The sequence below is a fragment of the Glandiceps talaboti genome, chromosome 22 (assembly GCF_964340395.1).
Source record: "Glandiceps talaboti chromosome 22, keGlaTala1.1, whole genome shotgun sequence".
NCBI lineage: Eukaryota > Metazoa > Hemichordata > Enteropneusta > Spengelidae > Glandiceps > Glandiceps talaboti.
In genome coordinates, this window is record NC_135570.1 from 11,485,322 (window position 1) to 11,496,862 (window position 11,541).

Below are 11,541 nucleotides of genomic sequence, written 5' to 3' on the forward strand. Positions count from 1 at the left end.
AAGCAATAACCAATCAAGTAAGATTTAAATTTTATAAGCATTCCACCCTGTAGGAATTACAGGATTACTGACACCCTATACTTCCATATCGACATAACAATACCTAAGATATTTTCTGTAACAGTTGGTTGCCACACAAACAAAACGCAAAAGATATTTCCTACAGTGCGTGAGAAAGCCTTATGTTGGATCTTCTCTATAGTGGTCTGAGGTTGGATCGTTACCAATTTGGTGCTACATAGTCTAGTCCCTATACGGGATCATTGCGATTTACACATCCAACTTAGAGACCACCTTCGTCATCCAGACTATACCACGGTCGTATACAACGGTTTCACAGCTGCATTAATTCGATGAACTTGCAACTATAAAGAAGGTAAAACGAGTATTTTGGGTAACTGATTCGCAGCCCTGGGTTAGGTGGTAACGAGAGGGTGGGTTGACAGGTTTGATAGATAAGAACGCTCGCCGTACTAGACGGACAGGCTTCTGACTTCTGACTTAGGAATACAGCTCGATTTCTCTATTTCCTTCGTATACAGTATTGTCGTTTATTTTCAATTTTGTTGTTCCGGGGTTGATCAACGACTTGACAAGCTGCCATCGAGTGAAGAGACAGACTTGTTTATTGGAACTAAAGGTAAACCCGACGAAGTCATTGTAAAATGTCCGGCCTGTCACAATATTCTTGTATGGGAAAGATAGAACAAAATATTTTTGTGTATACGTTAGGACACCACTATTTCTCCGGTGAGTAGAGTGAGGTGGGGTGGGGTGGGGTGGGGTCCACACCTGTCTAATATCCTATCAGAACTGAGCGATACGACGTATATTGGCATCTGGGTCAAATACAATCTTTCAAAATGTGCAATGACACAAAACCTACATCCTACCCTTGGAGTTGTGCCAAAATGTTATAAGTGTACTTTTAGAGTTCACCTTTGATCCCTTGACGGAAGAGATATTTCTCTATTTGTACAGTTGTATACAACGACGAATGGAATACATGAGCTGAACATTTACAGAAAAAACGGAATCTTCAAGATGTAAAAGTGACTGGTGTTGGATACACAAGAGTTTAATTTCAACATGGGTGCGGGTGACAAACTATCATCGCTGTCTCAGAACCCATTGCACCGTTTTGTAGTCATATTTATACTCGTCCAAGTGGGTAAGTCACTAATTACACGTCATATATGTAGATAGAGTTTAATATATATAGTTTTTTTTTTTTTTAAATAGCTTTGAAACACTTTCTGAAAATATCATTTCGAAAAAAGGGCTCATATGAGCCATATCGAGATATTGTACAGTTTTGTTGGTGATATCACTGGATAGTAACGGTTCAATGCTATTGTGTTTGTATGCACTGGTACAAAAAATGACGCCGTTGTCAAGGAGATTGTATATTGTTTATTATGTAAGACATTTATTCAAAGAGATAGGTTAACGGGTTACACGTATAATATCGTTGGTTGGTTCATACCATGTATCTAAAACTGAGTAATAGGTCCGCGATCATACCAAATGTATAATTATTACTAACCATGCACTGTGTGAGTAAAATCTTAACGCAAATTTGACAATGTTTACTCAGCCATATGTATTTGACAGTTGAGGTCACGTGGTTTTCTGAAAGACAAGAAAAATATGTATCGCTTGCATTGTTTCATTGTCATTGTAACGGATTTGTTGTTTATTTATTTGCCGTACAACTTTATCCAACGTTTTAATTAAAACTTCAAGGTCGCTTTGATGTCAATATCGGCTATGATCACACCATTAGTTTGGTGTTGTAAAAATATCTCTGTAGGTCAATTCTTCACAGACAACTGATAAACAATGAAAGGAAAGAATGTCACCACTTCAAAGTGACACCAAATTACCTGTAAAAAAAACATGGCGCTTGGTTTTAAAATTGTGTGCTCATGTTTACCCAACTTAAATTTACAAGACACAAGGTATATGAAGATCTGGAAAGAAATTAAATGTACAACGAAAAGGGGATATAACGAGCAACTAAATAGAGTTGAAATACTTTTAAAAACAAAAGTTTAATACCATCTTCAGGGTAAAAGTTTGGGGAGATCTTGACATATCCACATCTCCTTGGGGAGAGTTTCTTTACTTTAAGAGTCTGTTAAGGCAATTTTTAGACGATGTAAGCAATCATTTCACAGCTGTAAAAGACAGTACCACCTAGGGTTAAAGTGTTCAAGAAAAGTTTAATAACATCATGGCAGTAAAAGGTTGGTACGTCTGATTGTTGGTTGAATGAGTACCTTCTATTCATGCATCTGGGGGTGAGGGAGTTCTAGGTGGTCTCCTAGCAGATCTGGAGTTTTTTGGCCCTGTTAAGGCAATTTTTAAGTTATTCATAGCCTTTCGGGTAATAACGCCACAGATTCAAAAAGCTAAATTGATTTACGCATGTCACATAAAAATTGCAATGTCTATAATATAGTGGCATTACTATTGCAGATAGTAAAGTCACTTTGCTATGTAAATGGTATATTTTTTTTAACTTTTTATCCATCAAACAAAACGCTTCAAAATAAAGATAATATAAAACAATAATGTAATGTCCGCCCTACTAAATACTGTGATCACCAATTTATTTATAATCCCTGTGTACAATTAGACTGAGGGATTCGTCTTTGTTAGCGCTTCATCAGAAACAAAGTTGTAACTATAACGAGATGAGTGACCACACTACGTACTAGTGTACACAACAACGGATTTATAACAGTCTAGGAATCAATTACGTATCAAAATGAAATAAGAGAGTCTGTCGTGTTCATACATGTAGGAATTATTTGTATTCAGGCTCAATAGAAACCTGATACGATGGGTTGTTTCAAAGTTGGACTCTAAAATACAATTTGTGGAAGCTGTTTGTAGTGGACTCGGAGACTATCGTATCGAAGCTCCAAACATATCATGCGACAGTGGGTTTACTATATGTACTAGCTACGGACCTGTACTACATACCGAAGTCGGAAGCTTGCGAAATGGAGGCAGGTATTTCCACTGTGATAAGGTATTGGGGTTAAAGGTCGCGGTAGTGACAAGTTGATCAAGCAGATCAAATCTGATTGCAATAGTAAATATGTACATTTGCACGTCAGTATGTCATCACAGGGAGCAGCATTCTGACCTCTAGAACAAACAAAGTACGATATGTATCAAATTGTGAGGGCGCTGGGGTGCTGGGGGTTCCAACCCTAGTCTGGGTTTGATTAAATTTACCATGCTGTAAGTGAGAAGAGTGTTGTTCAGTTTGACTCTACCAAACACCACAGGTTTTCCCTGGTTACTCCGGTTTCTTCCTGCACAAACACTGAACCTTCCTCCTGTTGTTGAATCTTATTGGGCAATGCCTGATAGATACTAAATAAATAAAATAAAAAGTCTGGATTCTTTCAACCAAAAAAGTTAATTGTTTCCCTGATTTGTTCAGTTTTAGGCAACAGTCCTCCCAGTTTTGTCGCCATTCCTGGCACAAATCCCCAGAAGTACTATGACATGGATAAAGAACGCTACAGAGAAGACCAGGCAATTAGTAAGTGTTTAGAAATACAGCCTACTTTGAATTACATGTCTAAGTTGGAAAGTGTCCTCTGTGGTGCAAATGTAGTCGAACATTCAAGTAGTTCTTGTATACATTTACTGCTGAGAAACACAAAGTACTAAAATTTGTAGCCTGTAAGATATGCCATGATGGGGCGCCCTCACACATTGGTGAACCGACTGGTGCGGGTAGAACAATGCGACATATCTTACAGGCTATAAAATTTGATGTACATTCGAACATATCAAGCAATCGTTCAGTTTTATACAGCATAGGAAAAAAATGATCATATTGTCTTTGGATACATCAAACAGTCGTTAATCTTGATGCTATTGACATTGAGCTGTGAAGTGGGCTACTGCAGTTTAAAATACTGTTCAAAACAGTTTGACACGACTAGCCCTAGCAAATATGACCATGCCCTCACCGACAGTGAAATGATTATGAATATTACAAAGATAACAGGGATGGGTAGGCAAGTGAATAAAGATTTTAAAAAAATGTATACAAATATGCCTAGCAACAAGACCACGTCCATAACGACAGCCATATGATGATGTATATTGCAAAGATGAAATGTGGCATGGGTATGTAAGTGAATAATGATTCTAAATGTGTAAGCAAATATGCCTAACAACAAGACCATACCCATAGCAACAGCCAAATACGGTCATGTTATAATGCCATTGGCACTATTTTTTTCCAGATGTTGTCATCTACACATTAATTGCCTCTGATCCTGATGGTGATGATATTGACTTCAGTATCAAACCACCCTTGGACCCAGGAGATGACTTATTTAAGATTGGTGCTCAGAATGAGACACATGCTGAAGTAATGTTGGAAAAGAAATTAGACTATGAGGTAAGCTATTTTGATAAAAATCCTGAATTGGTTCATTCTTTCAAACATTATATATTAATAGTCTGAGTAATCTACCCAACAACAGGAAAACAGAGACGTCATAAAAACATATTAAGTGTAGCAACCACCTAACAGGTATGTTGTGACTGGGCACCATCACACATCGGCCAACCCATCTCACATCAGTGTGTCTCACCGGTTGGGCAGAACAACACAACGTATCTTACTGTCTAGCACCTAACTAACACAAACAACGAATTTGAAAATACATTATTGGCATCAGTGACAAAGCACTTTGTAACAGGTTTAAAACCTGATACAAGAAAGTGCTTATTTTAAGATAGTAATCATTTCAATAAACGCATAATTTCATAGATTAATAATAATTGATACACAATACAAGTATATTTCATGTGGGTACATATCCTTAACTAATAAATAAACACTTGTAAACCTGTAACTAACTGTAACTGGAGTGTACACTGTTGTTGTTTCGAATGCAACAACCAACGATATATTCACTGAAAATTGTTAAAATACATGTGTACTAATAATTAGATTATATATGTTAATTAGGGGTCGATTTTATCCAGAAGTACAGTAACAGGTTAAAACCCTGATCACATTGGGGCACTGATTTTTGGGTGCGGACCCAAATTTATTATACCATATTATGTGTACAGCTATACAAATATGTTTACCCATAGGTGATTCAATACCACGCAGGGGGTACAATGTCATGAGTAAGTTATTGTGCCTAATAAAATAGTTTCCAAAAGACATTCCAGTTGCATCTAGTGTAAAAGTCAGGAAGAAGACAAGAACTTTGTAAATATATATATATATATATATATATATATATATATATATATATATATATATATATATATATATATATATATATATATATATATATGTATATTTTTTTTTTAAATTTCAGACAACCGGAAGTCATAACATAATATGGCAACTTGAGGATGGAGTCAATTCTGCTGTAAGTTGACCAAATTCTGTAAAATTATATATTTTCTTTTCCATTCGAGTTGAAATAGTGGTTTTTGTTTTTTTATCATACACAAATAGTTAACTTGTAGTTAAGTTTCCAGTTCTGCAGTCTAAAGAGTATCTATATGGCTTCGAATCTCTACATCTCTCTTCACCTTGAGGAGAGATTGGAAGCCACAGAAACCACAGTACAGATAGAATCTAAACTAACATTCCTGATGGTGAAATTGTCAACATATCTGAAATTAATTACATGATAGTCTGCTGCAATGTAATGTAAGAGGGTTTGTAAAGCTATCCATCAATAGTTGATACCATTGCTACAGAATATTGCATTTCAAAGATAATGTCTTCAAGTGAAATAACCATTACTGGTTCAGAAAGTGGGAAAGTCGTCTGATTCAGACGTGAGCAGTACCAAACTGTTCTTGGTAGCCATATACTGGTAATAACTATAAGTATGCTGTGATGGTTAGTTACTATTTCCCTATCATTCCAGTAATTGTGGGAGGGGGTTTGAAGGAAATAAAACAGGGTCTGTCTTGTAAAATCTAACTCTCTCCTTGTTGTTCGCCATGGCTCGTCATAGGTGGCAGTATAACACCAAAATCAGAAAACAATACACAGATAAAGAGTCATTGTAAAAAGTGACCCTCTCCCGAATTTTTTTCTAAAATGTAGCCTTTCCCAAAACAGATTTGTAAAATTTGACTCTCCCTTTGCCCCTACCTCATAAATTACTAAATGCTCTCTTAGTAAATTATTTAGTCTAGGTTGTGAGACGTAGACTGATGTTTATCAAATTAATTTTCAAGCTGGAGTACCACTTAGAAAGGTCGTAGGATAAGTTCGGATGATTTAAACATTTTTTTTTAAAGTAAGGAAATGAAATTGGAATTTTTCGTTCGTTGCAGGTGGAAACTCTCGTTACAGTGTATGTTATTGATATTAATGACAATGCTCCAGAGTTTGTTGGTCTACCCTACATCGTTAATGTGAATGAGGTAAAATATAATTGATTGAATTTGCTTATATGTTGAAACTTTAATGTCACGGTGGTAATTTTGATGTTACCCCCCACCCCTTCCGTACCATTCAGTTGTTTGGTTCGTTTCAGGTGACAAAATAAAAAAAGCAAAGGTGTCTGTCAAATTTCAGCATGCTACAACACATTGTATGAATATGTTATGATCCCAGAAGAACATTGTGCCTTTCAAATGATTTCTGCAGAATCTTGAATTTAAAAAAAAAAATATTTGTCTTTTTCCTTTCACTGTCCTAGACTCACAAGGTTCTTACGTCGATATTTCATGTCAGTGTTACAGATGAAGATTCTGGTTCCAATGGACAAGGTTCAATAACAATGTATGAACAAAATGTAAGCTAACTAATGCATTTGTCAATAACATAAAACATTTTCTTTGGGGGGGGGGGGGGCTTTTAATCCCTCATTTTTGTCTCGCATAAAAATGTGGAACATCAGCAGACCTCTAATTGGGTCCACTGTCTTAAAAAATGGTGAGCAGAAAAATGTGATTGTCGGCTGTAGCTTTGTTCACCATCATTTCGAAGCTCCTGGTCTATTTATTGCAGCATATATACATGTGCTCCTGTATCCTCGCAATGGGAATACTTAACTAGACACTCAGGCTTGCCAGAATGGAAACACGGTTGTTCTATTTATTACATTTTACTCTTCTATTGCTGTAGTAACATTGTAAATGTGTGTCATTTCTGATAAAGTGTTCGATTGAATATTTCAACTTGTTTTTATAGAACACAGCCAGTACATTCAGTATGACAGATTATGGCAATTGGACTGCTGATGTGATGTTAACAACGGAACTAGACTTTGAGACTATCACTGGTTATGCACTAACAATTGTTGCTAAAGTGAGTACTTAATATATTCATGAATAACTACCATTTTCTTTATTTCGCTGCAAACAGGACTACATTGTAGTTCAGTTGAACAATTATGTGGGTCTCATCACATAACATCGTGTCTTCTTCATGTATTCCTTTAACATGTAAATATATCTAATAAATGTGTATGTTCTTTACAAATGTAAATGTGGTCTTTATCACCTTTATCAGACGGACGGACAGACAGACAGACAGACAGACAGACAGACAGACAGACAGACAGACCAGTCACTACCAGTCACTACCATATGGAAAGATTACTTAAAGTATCTTTCTATTGCTATATTTTAGGACAATGGAAATGACCCTGAACAATTTTCAAGTACAACTACGTTAACAGTATTTGTGATCGATATTCAAGATGAACCACCAGAGTGGATGGGAGAACCTTACTTTGCCAGGGTCAATGACGATACCGAAGTGGTGAGTATAGACAGTTTAGTATACTGGACTAGACTTAAGATGAACGATGATGATAATAATGATGGAAATGTGATCTCTATTTCAGAATACCACTGTACTAACTGTGGCAGCACGTGATGGAGATAGAACGGACCCCAACGAGATCGGTTATTACATGTCAAATGGTAAGTTGGTCATTGTTCAACTACTTAATGTCTAGTGTGTAACTAATTGACATCAAATAGCACTTTCTACATTCAGACTGTAGATTGTGCTTTGTCAATTGACTTGGTACAACTTTTAGACAACAAACAACTGCTCACCTAAGATAATAGCGTCCCCAGGAGGCAACAAAGTAAAACTGGCCACATTTGAGTTACAACATACAGTATGAATGAAAGGTCCTACCACCAGGGACACAGACTGCAACTAGCCATGGCCACTGTCACTAAATATACATGTAGATGTAGCTAGGGGTAATCTAAATATTTGTCCAAGTACATGTGTCGAGACAAAATAAAACAAATAGTAAACAGATGTGTGCAGAATTGCAGCAATCACACTTGGCCTTCAATGACATATAGGATTTGAAAACCACACTTGATAGACAATGTATCAAGAAGGGGGCTGGGGAGTTTAGTTTGACAAGGAAAAATATTAAGCCCATCTTCTTTATCAAAATGGCTTGGCAGCCATAGCGAGCATGTGATTGATGTCAAGTAAATATGACAACACCAGAGTGATAAAGCCACTCAGTTTATGAAATGAAACAATACTTTGCATGTTGGCAGATAGATATTATATTTCAACAATTTCCAAACTGATGACATTTATCGTTATTTATTCAGAAACAGCGTATAGTGAAATTGGTGCTTACTTCAATGTGAACATGTTCAGTGGTGAAGTATACGTCAGCCAAGAACTGGTAGAAGAACTCATAGGAGACCAAAACTTTACAATCTTGGTAAGATACTTATTTTGGTGATGGTGATGGTGATGATGGCAGTTTTTATTTTTCACAATCTGAGCACTAACGATTTCTGGGTTCAACTTGCTGACCAGACAATTCTCTCAAGCCTGTGAAAAGCATTAAAGCTCGTCAGAAAGTTTGAAAAAACTTTTGAGTTGAGTTTTGTTGACATTAGTGTGGGTGCCAATGGGGTTTCTAACTAAACCATGTCTAGTCAAAGTCTGCCCTCAATCAGCACAAAATGTTGTTCATCCAATCAGTGAACCCCAACTGTTATAGTGATGTATTAAAACAGTTTATAATTAGCATTCTGAGCTGACAAATATACCATATTTGGATATTACATAACTGCCCCAATAAACAATAACATTATATGCAAGACTGTGATATTATTTAGAATTTTGTGAATTGACTGACAAAGAGATGATGTTAATGACTGTGTAGGTGGCTGTGGATGAATTTTAAATTACATCTCATGAATCTCAGGACTTCCAGAGTAATTACTTTGATTATACTGTGAGTAGGGGTGTAAATGGTAACGATACTACATAGGAACTAGACTATATTGACATGTACCAGCCGCTTTTTAATTGCAAGTCGGCTTTCATTGAACTCTTGGCTTCACAACCAAAGTGGCAAGCAGTTACTAGTGTTACCCATGAGGGCGCACTGCACAATGGGACCAAACAGTCCAAAAATTTCCTCAACTCATAGCTGCTAGGTCAAGTAAATGTAAAATACAGACAACTTGTGTGAGAATCTACTTTTAACCACAATATGTTATACTACACAGGCTGTTGAAAATGATGCCACGCAAACACAGGAGACTAAAACGTCCAATACCACCGTCCGTTTAAATATAATACTCTCCAATCCTGTAAGTATACAAAATATTTCTTTCTTAGAGAATAATATCCGCCAATGTTCTCCAATATGACGACTACCAATAGCTTTACGCTCTATATTGTACAATTCTTGATTATCGCAGTGAAGTATTATAATTTATTTTAGAAAATATGAACATGTTACGTTTTATCTATGAAGAAGGCGTGTCTTTTGCTTCCATAAATCCCTGTATAGTATCAGTAATGATACCGGATACTAATCATTCCAGTATAATTTGACATTGATATTTTTATATTCAAAATCCAATTAAACTACATATATATACGTGGACAATTCTACTGTCAGGTGTGTCCATAAAACCTTTCACATGTGTTTAGTTTTTAGATCCTGTACCAGAGGATTTATCTGCAGTCGCTACGACAGTTACTGTAATAATATTTGCTATGATAGCTATTGTCATTCTGGGATTCTGTATGTTCAACACCAATGATGACATGTAAGTAAGATTATCACTAACTCAAAAAACAGTTTTATAAAACGACCCAGTTGCAGCTAGTGCCGCTTTCAATAATCTGCAGTCACTTCAAATTAGTGTAAGTACAGCATCATGTATTATTGTTCATCACAATGTTTATTTTCTACCCGAGTTGGTTTTCCACTTTCCACTTTCATTGACAATTGCATCACCTTGACATACCATGCCTTGTCCCTCATCAGCAGTGCATCTCATACAAACACTGTCAGTGCTTTCATAGTCAAATTAGACTATGAGTATTGAGTTTTCATTAGTATTTCCTTTGATGTTCAGATAGAAAGTTTTGGGACACCTGATTGGCTTAACGCCTTATTCGTCACTATCAATGGAAATGCAACACCCATGTCGGTTATGTACATGTGACATACAGAGGTGTGTCAAAAAGCTTGGATGGAGAGGCAATGTTATTGACTTTGGCAAATAAACTAACCCCCCCCCCCCATGCATTAAAGACACCATCCCATTCCTGTAAACAATCTAAAAACATACCAATATTCACATATCACATTTTTTATATTATTTAGAAAACGATACAAGAAAAATAAAGTTGTACCGGCATGAATATACAAGAAGTTATCAAACCCTTATGACAGAAAGGACTGTGTATCTCTATAGTGTGAAATCTTTCAACTTTTCCTTCAAGATTAAAGACACTACTACGTACTTGAAGACACTATGTATTGATGTAAATACTGGGGGGAATATATGAGAGGAAGTTTACAGTCGAAACTATATGTGTCATTGCTTAAAAACTAAAGAAATTGGTGAATAGATCTTTCAAAATATCTCAGCATGTCACAAGAATATATGGGACTGGTACCATTTTATTTAAACTCATTCAATTTCCCAAATTCCTTTCAATAAAATTAATTCCCATTATAATAACTGTAAACAATACATACATGTATATTATTTCTATGTTTTTCTTTTGTGTTTTGTTTCTTTGATTCGAAACTTACAAAGTTTCATCAAATCAAACATTTCTTTTGGTGCTTTTGAATCTACCATAGAAGATGAAGACAGCTTGTGATCATTGTCAGCTGTTACTCTAGCTGTGTCTGTGTTTTCCCCTCTTTAATTAGTATCAACATACACAATTATGACTTACAGATATTTTGATGAAAAGTTAAAAGTTGATATTAATATACATGTACTATTGTTACTAAATAGTTGATGGTATTAAACCCTTTGATATTCACATCTCTAAAATAAAATTTCATTTGGAAAATTTTCTTTACGTGTTTTTGACACACGATCGAAGAGATTTTGCGGCAGTTGAATTTTATTATTTAAGGTGTTTTTCTCTAATTTTAAGGAATAAAATGGAAAAAAACAGACCATTACATTTGCTTCTGTGTATTTTGTAGATACATTTTATTTAAAACCGATGTTTTGACAAGAAATGAGAATAAATATAGAGAC